This window comes from Canis lupus, chromosome 5, assembly GCF_003254725.2.
Source record: "Canis lupus dingo isolate Sandy chromosome 5, ASM325472v2, whole genome shotgun sequence".
In the NCBI taxonomy this organism is placed as follows: domain Eukaryota; kingdom Metazoa; phylum Chordata; class Mammalia; order Carnivora; family Canidae; genus Canis; species Canis lupus.
This window is the reverse complement of record NC_064247.1, coordinates 63049449-63064791: the sequence shown is the minus strand read 5'-3', so window position 1 is coordinate 63064791 and position 15343 is coordinate 63049449. Positions and strand designations below refer to the sequence as shown.

Sequence of the window (15343 nt, the reverse complement as noted above, 5' to 3'; positions counted from 1 at the left end):
CTCATCTGTATGTTGATGTCATGCACTTAACAGATGAAAAACTAGGTCCACAGACTCAAGTTGCTCCAAACATACTGAAAAGTTTTCCAAGAAGTGAGTTGAGTATCCATTCTTACATATGATGAATCAAAATTAAATAAAATACTTAAAAATGCTGTTCCTTAGTTACTGTCCACATTCTCAGTGCTCAAGAGCAACACGTAGCAGGGGGCCGCCACACTGGACAGCACAGGTCCAGCGGAACTGTCAGATCACAGTCACCACCTATGACACCTAGAACAACACCCTGCGCTTTAGGTCAAGTAGTGGTGTCCATTAGCAATGGCACCACTGTCCACTGCTTACTCTCCATACCTCCATCAGCACATAGTATTGTCAAATTCACTCATTTCTGCCAAACTGACAGGCACAGAATGCTCTTTTGTTGTTTTAATTTGTATTTCCCTGATTATCCATAAAATGTTTATCTTCTGCAAAGAAGATAAACCTCTGTGGGGTTATCTTTTTCTCATTGGTTTATAGGGTGACATATATATATATATATATTTTTTTTTTTTTTTTCTAGATTCAATTCCTCTGTTGATTAAATGAGTTGGAAATATCTTCTTCTGGTCCAAGTCATCTTTTCCCTTTATTTATGGCACCTTTTTGAGAGGACAAGTTCGTAATGCTGATGCAGTCAAATACTGTCCTTTGTGTTTTATGATATTTATTCTTGAGAAAAATACTTCCCACTCTAGGGTCACATCCTCCTACATTTAAATGACTTTGAAAAATAACTGAAAGGAATTTTTCAGTTTATGAGAGCTATTCTTCTGGTGGTTCTGCCAATAAAGCCCAGACCTCAGCCTCCAGAAGGGCTAGACGCAGAATCTGCTTGGAGCAGCAGGATGCGTGCATCACACTGTGCTACCATGTTACCACTGCTGGGATCCACTTCCCCTGATTGTAAAACCACATCCTACTCTGGGTTCCTCTTTCTAAGACTGGCCAGGCCAAAGGCTTTCTTTTTGATTCAAAATGTGGAGGGCAGGCAGGAATCCTGGAGGATCCACTTACAATGCTAAATGTCCTTCCGCCACGCTCAGGAAGTCAGGAGCACAAGAGCACGTTTGGCCACTTGGATCCCAAGGAGAAGATGAGCACACGTGGCATGAGCTCCCTGGGACTCCAGCCAAAGGGGTGGAACCTGAGACAATTGTGCCGCCTTGCTCTTCTGCCTCTTAGTGCTGTGTGGGATGAGCCTTTGCTTCACTCATCCATCTGGGATGCACAGAAATATTTTCATGTATAAAGGTCATGCCTAAGAAATGAAGACCCAGGATAGTGCGGGCAGGACATAATCAAATGCCAGAGATGGGTCAGGAGGAAGCAGGAGCCTTCTCTTTCTTTGCAGGCGCAGGACCCAGGTATGACTGCTAACAAGCCCCAACTCTACGAAGCTCAGACTTATCATTGTGCAGTGTCTGGAACAAAGATGCCAACTAATCCAGCAACTTTTTTTTTTTAAGATTTTATTTATTTATTCATGAGAGACACAGAGAGAGAGAGAGAGAGAGAGGCAGAGACACAGGCAGAGGGAGAAGTAGGCTCCCCGAGGGGAGTCCAATGTGGGACTCAATCCCAGGACCCAGGGATCATGCCCTGAATCGAAGGCAGAAGCTCAACCACCGAGCCACCCAGGCATCCCTAATCCAGGGACTTTAGAACTGCTCCAAGAATGCAAATTGGTGCAACCACTTTGGCGAAGTATCTACTTTTGGCAAGGTATCAACTAAAGCTGAGCACACGTGTGCCCTGTGACCCAGCAATAAATTGCACTCCTAGGTATACACTCAACAGAAACAGGAGTCCATGTGCACCAAGAGACACAAACAAGAGTATCTAGCTGCCATTTATAATAGCCCCAAACTGGAAACTTCCCAAATGTGCATCAGCAGTATAATGGAGAAATAAATTACAGTATCTTTTCCCAGTGGAATGTTACATACCAAGGAGAAGGAACCATCTACAAATACACACAACAATGTAAGTGAATCTCATAAACATGAAGCTGAAAAAAAGTCATGCACAGAAGAGTTTGTGCTCATGATTCCAATTATACAGAGAACAAACACAGGCAGAACTGATCTATGTTGGCAGAAGAAGAGACAGGTGTCTCCCCAGAAGGAGGGCAGTTACCCCAGGGGAAAGGCGGTATGAGGGGGCTTCTGGGTGCTGGTAATTTCCAGGTTCTTGATCTGGGTGCTGGGGACTTTTCACAAACTCAACACAGCCTCGGTCTGAGGGGTTTAGAGGAGTTGGCTTCGCGTCTGGCCACTAGCATGGCCTGAGACTCAGGCCCAGCCAATCAGAGCCCTGAATTTCCCCCGGGGCCACAGGGATTGGATTAGAGTTGGGAATGGGCCTAAGGCCCATTGGCTTAGTGATTGGCTAATCACTGTATGTCATCTCCTGGCTACAGCGATTCCAGGTTGGGCATGGGAATGTCAAGTCAGTCCAGTGGGTTTTGACATCTGGACTTCTTTGGGTACTTCCTCCTGGGGGAGCAGAAAAGACAGAATATTCACCTAGGACTGATGGCGGCCACTTCCTGCTGCTCTTAGGAGTGGAAACTGAGAAAAGAAGTAGAAGGAGAGCGGAGCTGAGCGTTGACTAGTGATGTCCTGAAGACATCCTCTGAGTCCCTGGATCCAGGCATGCCTGAAGCTACACACTATCCCTGGACCTTTCAGTTCTATGAGCCAAAACCTCTCCCTGCCTTCCGCTCCCCATCCACCTCCCCCCCCCCCCTTTTAAACTTAGAGCGGTTTGAGTTGGGTTTTTTTTGGCACTTGCAGCTGCATGTTCCATTTTAGGAAGCTTCTAGTGTTTTGAAAGTTCTTTCCTTGGAAATTGGCCTGCCTCTAAGAGCCATCTCTGACCTTTGTGCTGTCATCTAGAGGCACACAGAGCTGTCATCTGATGGCTCTTTCTGCTGGATAGTGGCTTCAGTACCTCTAGAAATACAATTTCTAGAGTCTTGCCATTGTTTGGAACTCTGGGAAAACAAGATGCTGTGGATAGGGCCTGACAGGCCAACTATAGAATTTTCTGGGTACCAGATTCCTATTGCTTAGCCTAAAAGCATATCAGTCCCCTCCCCCAAGAAAGTTCTTCAGCAATCATATCAACTGAGCTCCAACCTTTTTATCATTGGCTGCCAACCTTCCAGCTATTTCTCACAAGACCCCACGTTCTCCCAATTAATCTCCTGAATCTGAATACAGGAATTCACATTTACTGTTGGTAATTTCATCTCGTGGGAATAACTAGCACCCATGTATTACTGGATTTGATATTTCATACATAGGCTCAGTCTGAGATATATTAGTTTAAACTCACATTTATTAAGTGCCAGGAGTTGTGCAAGGTGCTAGCACACAGTGGTGGATTAAGCCTATACTCCAGGATTACACATTTTATCAACACAGTGAAGACAGCATACGCCAGATGGTGATGTAACGGAGGACAGCCTTCTCCCTGCAGGGAAGCCAGGAAAAGCCCATCTGAGAAGAGGACGCTGGAGCAGAGGACCAGAGTGCACCAGTCGTGTCCAGAGCAGATGGAAGGCAGGCCACTAGAGCGTGTGAGTAGGGCAGGGCGGGGAGGGCATGGGGTGAGATGAGTTGAGAAAGTCAGCAGGTGCCAAGTCCGGAGCCTTTACAGGGGAGACGCCTGGGTGTCACTCCAAGAGTGGTGTGGGCAGTCTTAGCACAAGAGCCACAGGATCTACCTTGTATCCAAAATGAAGCCCCTGGCTCAGTGTGAAGCTCAGAGAGGAGCAAGCACATGGGGAGTGGTGGCAGGGGGTTCATGCCCCTGGTGATGAGAAAGGCAGGGAATCAAGATACATTAGGAGCTTGGTGGATGAGACGGGACGTTCTGGGGGAGGATGTAAGGATGACAGCCAGTATGGCTGGGAAGACTGGAAGGCTGGTGGAAATACACTGAGATGGGGAAATACAAGGGAGAAACAGATCTGGAGGCAACAAAATGGCAAGAGGTCCATTTCAGACATGGTGAATCTGAGCTGCTTAAGTGAGCATCCCCGTGAAGAGAGCCAGGGAGTGGTCCCTAGCGTGGAGCTTAGAGGAGAGGTCTTTGGGGTTCCCAAGGTATAATTTGGGGTCAGGAGGCTACCTCCAGAGACACGTGAGCTGGCCTGGAGACAGAGGGTATGTGAGGGCCAGGACCCCCTGGAGGCACCAGAGTGGCGTCAACCAAAGATGAACCATGAGCAATCCTTCCTTGCTTGCTGAGTCAGCCAGACTCTCGAGGCAGACTTTCCTGTCTGTCCTCCTCTGAATCATGAATAAAATATCAGACATTGGACAAGAAGGAGCACCATTCCTTCCTTTCGCCTTCCCACTTCTGGCCAGCCCAATCCACGGCACAGCTGTGTGATGGCAGGGCGTTCCCAGCTGGGGGTCTCAGGCCCAGGAGCCACCACCCCTCTGCCAGCTGCTCTGAGATATGCCCAGTTAGACACACCTTCTCTGGGCCAAGGTCGAGGCACAGTTTCTCCTGCTGCCAATGTCTGAGTCCTGAGCCGCCAGCAGAGGAGTTTCTCCCAAGATTTCGTAAGAGCATGTGTGCTGCCATCACCCTTCCCTGTTTCAAGGGCCTTATTTTCTTCTTCTTTTTTTAAAACTGAAGTTGATTTTTATTTGGGGTGGGGGGGAAGAGGGGCAGAGAAAGGGAGAGAATCGCAAGCAGGCTTCATGCCCAGCGTGAAGCCCGATGCAGAGTTCCATCTCAGGACCCTGACATCATACCTGCGCCGAAATCAAGAGATGGATGTTTAACTGGCTGAGCCATCCAGGCGCCCCTAGGTCCCTAATTTATTTCTAAGAGAGGAGGGCAAGCAAGGGATATAGCATCCCAAAGTTTGCTCCAGACTGGGAAAGAGGTGGCAACCCATGTGCTAGTCCCCCTGGGCTGGTGGCCTGTGCCAAGCCCGGGACTCCTGAAGCGTCCCTCTCATTTCTTTTGAAGTTTTACAATGTTAGGGCTGTGAGCTAGGGTCTGTTTCCTGAGTCTGTTAGGGTTCCACGGATCTTTCTAGTGGCTATCACAAATGTGGCTGACACTCTGAGTAGAAGTCACTGCCCAGCATTTGTCGATGTAAAGACAGGCTTTTTGGTGCTAGAATCACATGCCCTGGGGAACAGCTTCCCAAGGGAACACATGAGTCACTCTCAGCTGGCTCTGAGCAGGGGACAGGCAGCAGGGAGAAGGGAAGTTGTATCCTGCTTATCTGAGCAATAAACATCCTCCTCCCTAGGGGCGCCCTGGGCAAGACATGCCACGTACCTTCTCATGTTACTCTAGATTCACATGTTATTCTAGAGCAAGAGTCTAAAGGCCCCTCGAGGTCAGGGCTAGGAATCTGTCCATAGAGAGAGATGCTCCTGTTAACTCTAGGACAAAACATCTGTTCAAAACCTGGGTTTCCGAGCCAAGAGTTACCACCCAAATAGCTCAAGAGGAGTCTCAGAAACGTCTCCAAGGTGGTTACACATATTGTCCAATATCTACCATCAACCCAGGCTGGGAGGAACGAACCAAGACCAGTACCCACTCTGACAAGGGACAGGCTTTCTGCACCATGCCGAACAGAGCAGAGTCCAGTTAGGCCTCCTGACCTGGGCTGGATTTCAGGTATTTTCAGCCTCAAACAGTCCTTCTAATGAGTGCTCTGTTGCCCAGACTCTCTTCCATGGAGAATGAAGCAGATGCTTTTCCTGTTGCCTAACTTATGTGGAAAGTGGATGCACATGGGCACTTCATAGCTAAATTCCAAAGGTGCTTTACCCAGAGGCCCCACTTCCCAGCAGAGCTCCTGGATGTTTGCCTTAAAGGAGCTTTCTAGAAACCACCTCTTGCTCTGGCATCCAGGGACAAGCCCAGCGATCACTCAATAACCACATCCTCCCAGAGACCCTCAGGAAAAAGGACATAATGGGCCCCCCTGCAGCCCAAGAGGCTGCAGGCTATAAGTCCTGTTCATTCATTCATGCAGCAAATATCTATTTGAGCATCAGGGAATGTGCCCATCAGGGAATGGGACAGGCACCATCCCTGATTCTACGGAGTTTTTAGTCTAACAGGAGAAAATCAAAAAAAAAGAAAAAAGGAAAATGAATAAACAAGAGGACTTCAGATAAGAAAAGAGTTGTAATGAAATAAAAGGGGCTTGCAGGGAGGGAGGATATCCTTTGGATGGCAGGTCAGGGGAGGGTGCTCAAGTGAGCTATATTGGAGTTGAGGCCCAAAGGAAGATCAGGCAACGATCCATGAAATAGGGTTCACTAGACCAGGAAGTGCAAAGGCCCTGAGGCAGGAGATCAGGTAAACTGGAGTTAAGAACCCAGAGGGGAGATGACTGGGAGAAGCAGTGAGGCCGATCTTATTTTATTTATTTAAGATTTTATTTATTTATTCATGAGAGACACACAGAGAGAGGCAGAGACACAAGCGGAGGGAGAAGCAGGCTCCATGCAGGGAGCCGGAAGTGGGACTTTATCCGGGGTCTCCAGGATCACACCCTGGGCTGAAGGCGGTGCTAAACCACTGAGCCACTGGGCTGCCCAAAGAACCAGGTTTTATTATCAGTGCATTGGGAAGCCACTCGAGGGTTTTAAGCAGATTAATATGGCCTGACTTTATGCTCTACAAAAATTCCTTCAGCTGTGCTGAGGAAAATGGAAGTGAGGGAGGCAAGAATGAGGTGGGAAAGGAATTAGGCCAAGACCCCAGGCAAGAGTTGGCAGGGCAAGATGAATGAGGGAAAACATGGGCCCTACCTGCCACAAAATGCCCCAATCTTCTGCTCTTACCAGCTGAGGAGAAGGGATTCCAGCACCCCCACCTTGAAACCTTCTGTGTATAAGAACTTTCTTGACAAAGAACTGAAGCCATAGACCAGATAGAAAACAGACTGGCACAAGGTCCCCCTAACAGGTACAATTTTAGGATGGGTGAGCTGTTCTCCCAAAAAACAGAACTTTTCATAAGAACCACTTCAGTGTGTCTCCCCTGGAGACCCAGCATCCTCTGTCCCTGGTGGCCATCAGAGTTTGTAGGGCAGAGTCTCTGCAGCACAGCAAAAGCACGTCAGCCACAGCAAAAAGGAGACCTTTGCAATCCAAGTGGCACATTGTGAAGCTACTGTACAGTGGGATCAGTTGGAGGAGGAACCTGTATCCAAAACAGGAATGGGAGGGAAATCTCCATAAGCCAGAGGCCAGCCAAGCAAGACATCTCCAAAACCATGCCCAGGATTAGGAAGGCCTTGTCTGGAGGGTGGTCTGACACCCCAAGCTCCAGCGACAGGAGAAAAAGGGGTGGGAGGAGTGAAGGCCGAGAATTGATGAAATAACAAAGTGATGTAAAATCGTGCAAAAGGCGTCCCAATGTCTGCTTGACAGGTACGCTAAGGACATGAGCTGCCTTACTCCTTGTCTATCTGCTTCTGCCTCCCTCTGTTCTTTGTTTCTTCCCTTCTTCTTTTGACTCCCATTTTAAATGTGCCTCCCTTGAAGCCATATTAGTTAATAGAGCAATATCTTTTATTTTGAATATTAAGAATGAAAAAAAAAATTGCCAATGGAGGAAAACCAAATAGACATGGAAGAATGAAAAGCAAAGGTCTCTGGAAATTCCCTTCTATAAAAAGGGAGACTCCTGATTTCTTCTGTTGTCATCAGAAAAGTGAGCCAACTATCCTATCAAAAAAATTCTATCCCAGCTATCTCCTATGATGTTCAGTTCATGGCCCATTGAAGGCCACGGGCCTGGCACTATGCATCAAAATCAAGAGAAAGATCCATGATCTCAGGTCTGGTAATTTGGGGAATTGTCCTAAGGAAGCAATTCAAAGGAGGGGAAAAAAAGCTATATGTATAAAGATACTCATTTGTGGTATTGCTCGTGAAAGTGGAAAACCAAAAATAATAGAAAAAGTATGATAATTAATAGGAGTGAATACAGTCATTAAAATGACACCTGTGTACACAGCACAGCACTGCAAATATCCCCCACATTAAATGAAACAAAAAAATGCACATCCATTTGCCATGGCAACATCTGTCTGTGGACAAAACATTTCAGAAAGCATAGAGAAAATGAAAACAGCTATCATATGGGTGGATATGAATGTTAAAATAATTACTTCAAAATTTTGTTATCTATGAAAGTTACACAAGCACAGGATTTTAAAAATTAATTAAAGCTAAAATGTTTGCAGGAAATAAAGCAGCAGCCTCCTGCTCTGCACATCCAAACCTACCACCCGTGACTACAGTTGTTTCTTTGGGTTTTTATCTCTATATTTCTAAATAATCGATTTATATGGATATTTCTCGATTTTCAACCTTTAACTTCTTATCTTAGAAGATGACATTGTGCTTTCCTGCTCACACACACACACACACAGATACACATATCCTCTCCTCCATCTTCTTATGATAATTTTTTGTTAATCAAACTTGAGTGCTTACATTATTATGACTACATAAATACTGTTCAAAACCAAACCACATAGTATACTATGGTTTTATTTCCTCTCTTGTTCAATTTTTTGTTATTTCTATAGTTGATAGCTGCCTCACTTATAATTTGCTTCATTTTCTATGTACAAACATTTTTTTTGTTTTCTGTGTACAAATATATAATTCTTCTCTAAACTCTCTTACAGAACTATAAAACTTTTAAAAATATGGTAAATTAAAAAAAATGGTAAATATGTAGGATAATCCATGAGCTTCATTTTTTTTCTTGGAGATATTCCTCCTCGGGCCCTCAGCCATATTGCTCCAAATTTGCCTAGTTGATCTCTAGATGAGCTGTGCAGCTATACTGTACAGCTGGAACTTTGCTTCACCATTATTATGGGAATTCTCACCAATCTCTCTACCTTCAAGGTTCTTGGTTGCAAGTAAAGAAGCCAACTCCCACTGATTAAGCAGTACAGGTGCTGACAAATTATCTGATTTGTGAGGAGTTTCACAGTTCTGTTGGAGAGTTTGAGGAAAAATTAGTGATTAGTACATTGCAAACATAGCAAATAAAAAGATGAGGTGCTTATCAACCCAGGAAAAACAAGTTGAACAAAAAAAGAAATATAACTAGTACCCTGGATTCCATAATGCATGTCTGATGGCAAAATTGCCTCTATTGCCACTGAATACTGATGGCCAGTTTGTTCCTCTGCCACTTCTGAGCCAAGAAGCTGATCTTGAGGAGCCCCTCATTGTTGCCACCACCATAACCACAGATACAGCACATGCATCGTCCATCTCCTCTGTCAAAATACAGTGGGTGCATCTCATCAGTGGAGTCTAGGTCACAGGTCCTAGCTACAGGGAAAGCTTGGAAGTAAGTCCTTTGCCGTTCCCATGGTGAGGTAAGTGTTTGTTTGTTTTTTCTCCAAACTCAAAGTAAGATAACAGCTGAAATACTGAAAGCCATTTGGAAGCTGAACCAAATGAAAACAAAAGACAATTACATATTGTATCATTCGTTCCTCTTTCTTAGTTTACACTCATTTTAGTACAGCACAATCTCCACTAGTTTCCTTGAATAGTGATACAAAGGTACGTGTGTATGCATGCATGTGCACACACATAGCTTTGGAAAATCCACATTTACAAAGGTGCCTTTATCCTATTATTTTGCTTGAATGATAATTACAGAATTCTTGCTCAGGAATTAATTTCCCTTGGAAATTTGAAAGAGTTGCTCCACTGTCTTGTAGCTTCTGGTATTGCTTTTGTAAAGTCCAGAGCCATTCTTTTATCTGATCTTCTAGATGTGGTCTCTTTTCTCTTTGTTGGCTTGTAGAAATTTCTACCTCTGAAGTTTTCAAAGTTCATGATGATGTCCTTTAGTACATACTTTACTTTTATGTAGTATGTCTTTTATTATTCATTGTTGAGTACTACTCAGAGACTCTTCAGTTCTAGAATTTTTTTTACTACAGTTTGATAATTTCCCTTTCTTCATTTTTCTCTTTGTCTTGAGTTTCTATGAGGTGGATATTGGGCATCTTGAACTGATTCTCCAGTTTTCTTATATTTTATTTTCTATTTTCCATCTTTTTGTTCTACTTTCTAGAAATTTACTTTTCAATCTCCAGCTCTATTCTATTGAAATGTTTGCTTTTACTATTAGTTTTTTGTTTTATTTTGTTTTGTTTTGTTTTTTAAGATTTTATTCTTAAGTAATCTCTATACCTACCATGGGGCTCAAACTCACAACCCTGAGATCATGAGTCACATGTTCTACCAACTGAGCCAACCAGGCACCTCTACTACCCCAGCTTTTATATCTAAGAGCTTATTGTTTTATGAATATTCCCATTTATAAACAACTATGTTTATGACTTCTGACTCCCTTTTTTCTGTTTGTTTGGGTCTTTGTCTTTCATGCTAGAGGCTTCACTCTATGTGGGATGACCCATAGCTGCCCATTCAAATTTAAGACAGAGGCACTAAAAGCTGTTTGTGCACAGGAAAGTCCAGTCGCCTGGCAGACATCACTGTGAAATGATAAGGTAGCAAGCTAGCTTTCCAAGAGAGTCCCCTCATTGTCAGTATTTGAGGGTCACCTTTTCTTATGAGGTCCATTTCCTTAGAGAGAAGTTTCTCAAGGGCCTAATCAGAGAGGGGTATAAACTAGGCTGCCATGTTCTGGGATCCAACCAGGAAAGGATCTTACTGTTCAGTATACCAATTTTCACTGACTCCTTCTGTTCTCAGTAGTGTGCCTCTTGCCCTCAGCTGGTCCCCACACCACCTCCTTCCACCCTCGGCTGGGCCTGAGCTGCTCCAGGTCAGGAATACCTCTGGGAAAACAGGCATCTTCTGCTGGGCTAGAGGAGAGAGTCACCTGATCATGTGGGCTGAGAGAGGGGTTGGTTGTTCCAACACATACCTCTGATCAATCTTCCTGCTTCCAGTCCACCCTGCACTCTATCATCAGAAACACTTTAGCTCCCACTCTTGAGCCTTTGGTGGCTCCTTGAATACACCAGTCTGCCTCCACCATGGCACAGGACAGTCAAGATTCTAAGCTTTGCATCTCTTTCACCAACCTATTTTCTGCCTTTCAATGTGTTTGCTTCACTGCTCCTCCTCAATCATTTCTTTGTCTGTTTCCTTAAGGATGCACTCCTTTTTTATTCTTTTACTCTCATTTTAGTGAGCTTTTGAAACAGATCCAGGATAAACCTATGCATTCCATTGGCTAGGTTTTCACGGAAGTTCATAATAATATTTAACAATACATCATAATCAAGTTTCTAAAGACAGACACAGGGCAGCCCGGGTGGCTCAGCAGTTTAGCGCCGCCTGCAGCCCAGGGCGTGATCCTGGAGACTTGGGATGGAGTCCCACATCGGGTTTCCTGCATGGAGCCTGCTTCTTTCTCCCTCTGCCTGTGTCTCTGCCTCGCTCTCTCTGTGCGTCTCTTATGAATAAATAAATAAAATCTTAGAAAAAAAATAAAGACAGACACATAGAAGGCTTTCTGAGGGATCTGGGGGAGGAAGTTACTCCTATCAAGGAAACAGTGGTTCTTTGGGGGGTGGGGGGGGAGGTAGGTTATGCTAATTGATTTTGCAAATTTTCAACAGTAAGTAGGTATTTTTTAATAAATGAAAAAGCATCATGGTTAAAAATTATTAAAAGGCATCTGCTGAAACAAGAATCAAGATATTGTTGGGGTGCCCAGGCAGCTCAGTTGGTTAAGTGTCTGACTCTTGGTTTTGGCTCAGGTCATGATCTCAGGATTGTAAAATGGATCTGCATCAGGCTCTGTGCTCACATGGAGTCTGCTTGGGATTCTCTCTCTTCCTCTCCCTCTGCCCTTCCCCCTGTGTTCTTTCTTTCTCTCTCTCTCTCTCTCAAATAAATCAATCAATCTCAGAAAAAAAATATTGTAAATAGGTGTGTAAACAGGTGTATAGAAGAAACTCTAATCCCCCAACAGAGGTCTACACAATCCATGGCTTTTTACTATGTTCCAGGGGGTCCTGGGGTTCCACAGAAGCAGTCCCAAGGTCTTCAAAGGGTGGCAGAACTGAAATAGAGCACTGAGTGGAAGTCCTAAGCCAGTCTCTGCTTGTCCCACAGGGTACTCTGTTTTTATCGACTCTATAGGTCAACATTATGCTTTTAATATCTTGATCTTTTTAAAGAAAGCCACACTAACAGAGAAGTTTGGATAGTACTGATGAAAATCCAGAGAAAATGAGTCTGGAGTGGGGCCAGGGGGAAGCTTCCAAGGGATGACACCATGCTGTAACCCTGTGCTCCTTCCCATCAGAAATGACAGTAGCTGCTCAAGCATCCAGGAAAAGAGGAATTTACTGTGCAGCCAGACATACCTATGTACCCACAGGGCTTGCAAATAGGACTGTGGCCTGCCAATCTGGGAGCCTGCTAACCATACCCAGCTAGCCCCAGACACCAAAGCCAATGCTCAATGTCAGTCTCTGGCCTCAGTTTCTTCATTTGCACAATGAAAAGACTGCATTCATCTCCCAGCAAATGTCCTAGAAGTTCCAAGGAGCATTGTCTTACTGATACGGTGACTGCCAACTCTCTGGGGAAACAGTGTCCCTACCTAAGGACTCTTTGAGAACCAATACCAAGTTACAAGAATTCAATTCACTTCCTCTGGAAGAATGTTTTCATTTTTCTTTCCCCAAATGGGCCAGCCCAACTCTACCATGACTGAAGCAAGTCAAATAGCTTAATAATGAGCTCCAGGGCTCCTGGGAGCAGAGCCCCCCTTCCTTTCACAGACAGCAGCATCCCTCTCTTGGGCAGCTGGCCGAGGTCTGGTTCACTTCCCTTTGTTGGCTCATAGCACACATCTGGGTCATTCTCTTCCTTTGCGTGATCTAGTTCTAGATCGGAAGCTAGAGAGAGCTTCTCCTTTGGCTGGCTGGTCAGGGAAGGCAGAGTCTGTTCAAATTCTTAAGCTATCTACAAAATGACATCTCTTCTTCCCCACACACTTCTCTCCTTCAGCCAACCTACCTCTCTGGAATGGTCCAAGAAAGAAAAGCAGCAAAGGCCCCTCTGTCTGGCAGATCAGAGATGCTTTGGAATCAATGAGCACCATTCCGCCCCTGCCTGACTCTGAGCTCCTTATCTGTCTGGGGGGAAAAAAAAAGAAAGAAAGAAAGAATGAATGAATTAATGAACGGATGACATTTTTAAAAGAGAAAGTCTCACAAACCTTCTAAGCATTCCCTCACAGGGTTTTAGCTTGAAAGCAACTGTTTCACCTAGGCTCCCATTTTGCAAACCAATCACATTCTGCTTGATGGGCCTTTCCCACCACCTGTGTCAATGCCACCCCAGCCCCTTTGATGGCACTGAAGCAAACCATCGGAGCATTTCCAGGACCTGAAGCAAGATCATAAGATGACTTACATCATTTTTAGAGTTATTCATTGGTTTTGTGTGTCAAGCCTGGGTTCAAGTTCCATTCAATGGATGGAAAAAGCAGATTCCTGCACTTGAGGTCCCTACTCAAGTACTAAATTGTATCATACAGGGAGACTCATCCCTGCTTGCTGGAGATGAAAAGGATGGGTGTGTGGGGAGAGGCCTGTCCACTCACTGCATTGGTGGTGTTTCTCTCCCCCGCTGTCAGCCACTCCTGGAAATAATCTGACCCCAGAGACAGGAAGACACCTGAGCTCCGGAAGCCCAGCCGGCTGGATTCTAAGAGCAGGACTTGCCAATTTCTCCAACCCAGAGCTAAGGCCACAGCTACCTCCACAGCAGGGAGACTCCTGCCTGGAACCCACTGGGCAAGGCTAGGGGGGCTTGAGGAACAGGAAACTTAAATCATTTGCTTCTCCACAGCAAAAAGCCCATGCTGGGAAGCCATTGGAAAAGGTGTCCATTCCAAGGATCCACTTCCAGAACCAAGCTAGAATTCTCACTGCTGAGAGCCTAATCCCTGGAAGGACACCCCATGGAGCCTGCTGCAGGAGCCCAGGAACAGGACCCTGGATGGTCTCTTCATTGGGCATCCAGGGGAGGATAGCCAGGACTTCCTAAGAGAAGTCAGAGGTCAGCGCCAGGGGCTAATGAAGAAATAACTTCCATCGCTGACCAAGGAGTTAAGAGGACAAACCCCAGCAATTCAGTCACAGGGAAATAAGGCATGGTTATAGAGAAAGCACTTGCAAAAGGAGGAAAGACAAAGCAGAATGCACGATGGAGATGGAGCCGAGGGAAGGAAGAGTTAGGGAAGGCAAGAAGGAATTCGTCCTCAGGAATTCAGGTCAGGAAACAGGGAGCTGGAGCAGAATTCACCAGAGGGCGGCCAAGGAGGAGGCTCTTCCCGGAGGAAGATGCGTCTTCTGCTCCGGCCCTCACGCTGCCCAGGACCTCAGGATCTGGGTCGGCCGCCCTCTAGCCCCTGGGTTCAAGGGCAAAGCTTGGGAAGCAATGCCAGGAATGGGCACAGCGCAGGATGCTCCGTCCCGAATCGGGGACAGGGGGAGGGGAGGATGCGCACGGCAACTGCTGGGTCCCTGACAAGTAAACAGCTTGCTCTGAACAGGCGCGTCCACGTCCAGAGCCCGGCTGAGGGCCCTGCTCATCCCATCAAGGGCGGCAGCGGGACACCCTGGATCCCCGCCCCCCCGGAGGCACAAAAGGGATGCATGGAGAGCAGGAGAGCAGGAGAGCACGAACCAGCCCACACCCGAGCATCACGACGCGAGCGCGACCCCCTGACTCGGCCTCCCCAGCCGGGTCCGGTCCGCCCCGACACGCGCGCGCCTCCCCCAGCCCCCACGTCCCTGGACCCCGACCGCCCCGGGCGGACAAAGCCCTGCGCCGGGCGGGGCGGGGCGTGCGCAGGGGGGCACTGGGACCCCGCAGACGCCCGCACAGGTGGGCTCCGTACCGGGTCGGTGCCGGGGGCGGGGCCCGAGCTCCCTGGAGACGGTTGCCCAGGGGACGCGGCGGGCGGGTCCCGGAGCTACGCGAGCCTCCCGGCGGCGGCGCCGAGCCCGCGGGGGCCTGAGGGCAGGCCCGCGGCGCGGAGCCGGCGAGCCGGGCAGCGGCGGAGGGGCGCGGCCCGGGGCGGGGCCCGGACAGCGGGCCGGCGCGGGCGGGGCCGGGGGCGGGGCCGGGGCGGGCCGCCGAGCGGGGGCGGGGCCAGGGCCCGCCGCGCCGCGGGCACCGTCGGCAAATTCCCGCGGCCCCAGCCAGGCGGAGTGTCTGAGCGCCGAGGACCGCGGGCTGCGCGGCGGCCGCAGCTGCAAAGG

The 15343-nt window shown here is 47.2% G+C and overlaps 1 protein-coding gene across 11 annotated transcripts in view; it reads right to left on the bottom strand.

Annotated features, from left to right (window-relative positions):
• Positions 1–15343, bottom strand: part of PIK3CD (phosphatidylinositol-4,5-bisphosphate 3-kinase catalytic subunit delta) — a 51874-nt gene that overhangs the window by 14038 nt on the left and 22493 nt on the right. For 6 of the 11 annotated variants that reach the window (XM_025427222.3, XM_025427228.3, XM_049109551.1 and 3 more), the window contains exon 2: positions 13089–13207. The exons of 1 other annotated variant lie outside the window; for it this stretch is intronic. The gene's annotated coding sequence lies outside the window, so the exon portion shown is untranslated. Of the gene's footprint in view, positions 1–13088; positions 13208–14979; positions 15134–15343 lie in introns of those variants that run through there. 4 more of the 11 variants (XM_035715796.2, XM_049109553.1, XM_035715799.2 and 1 more) reach the window with 3 other exon arrangements.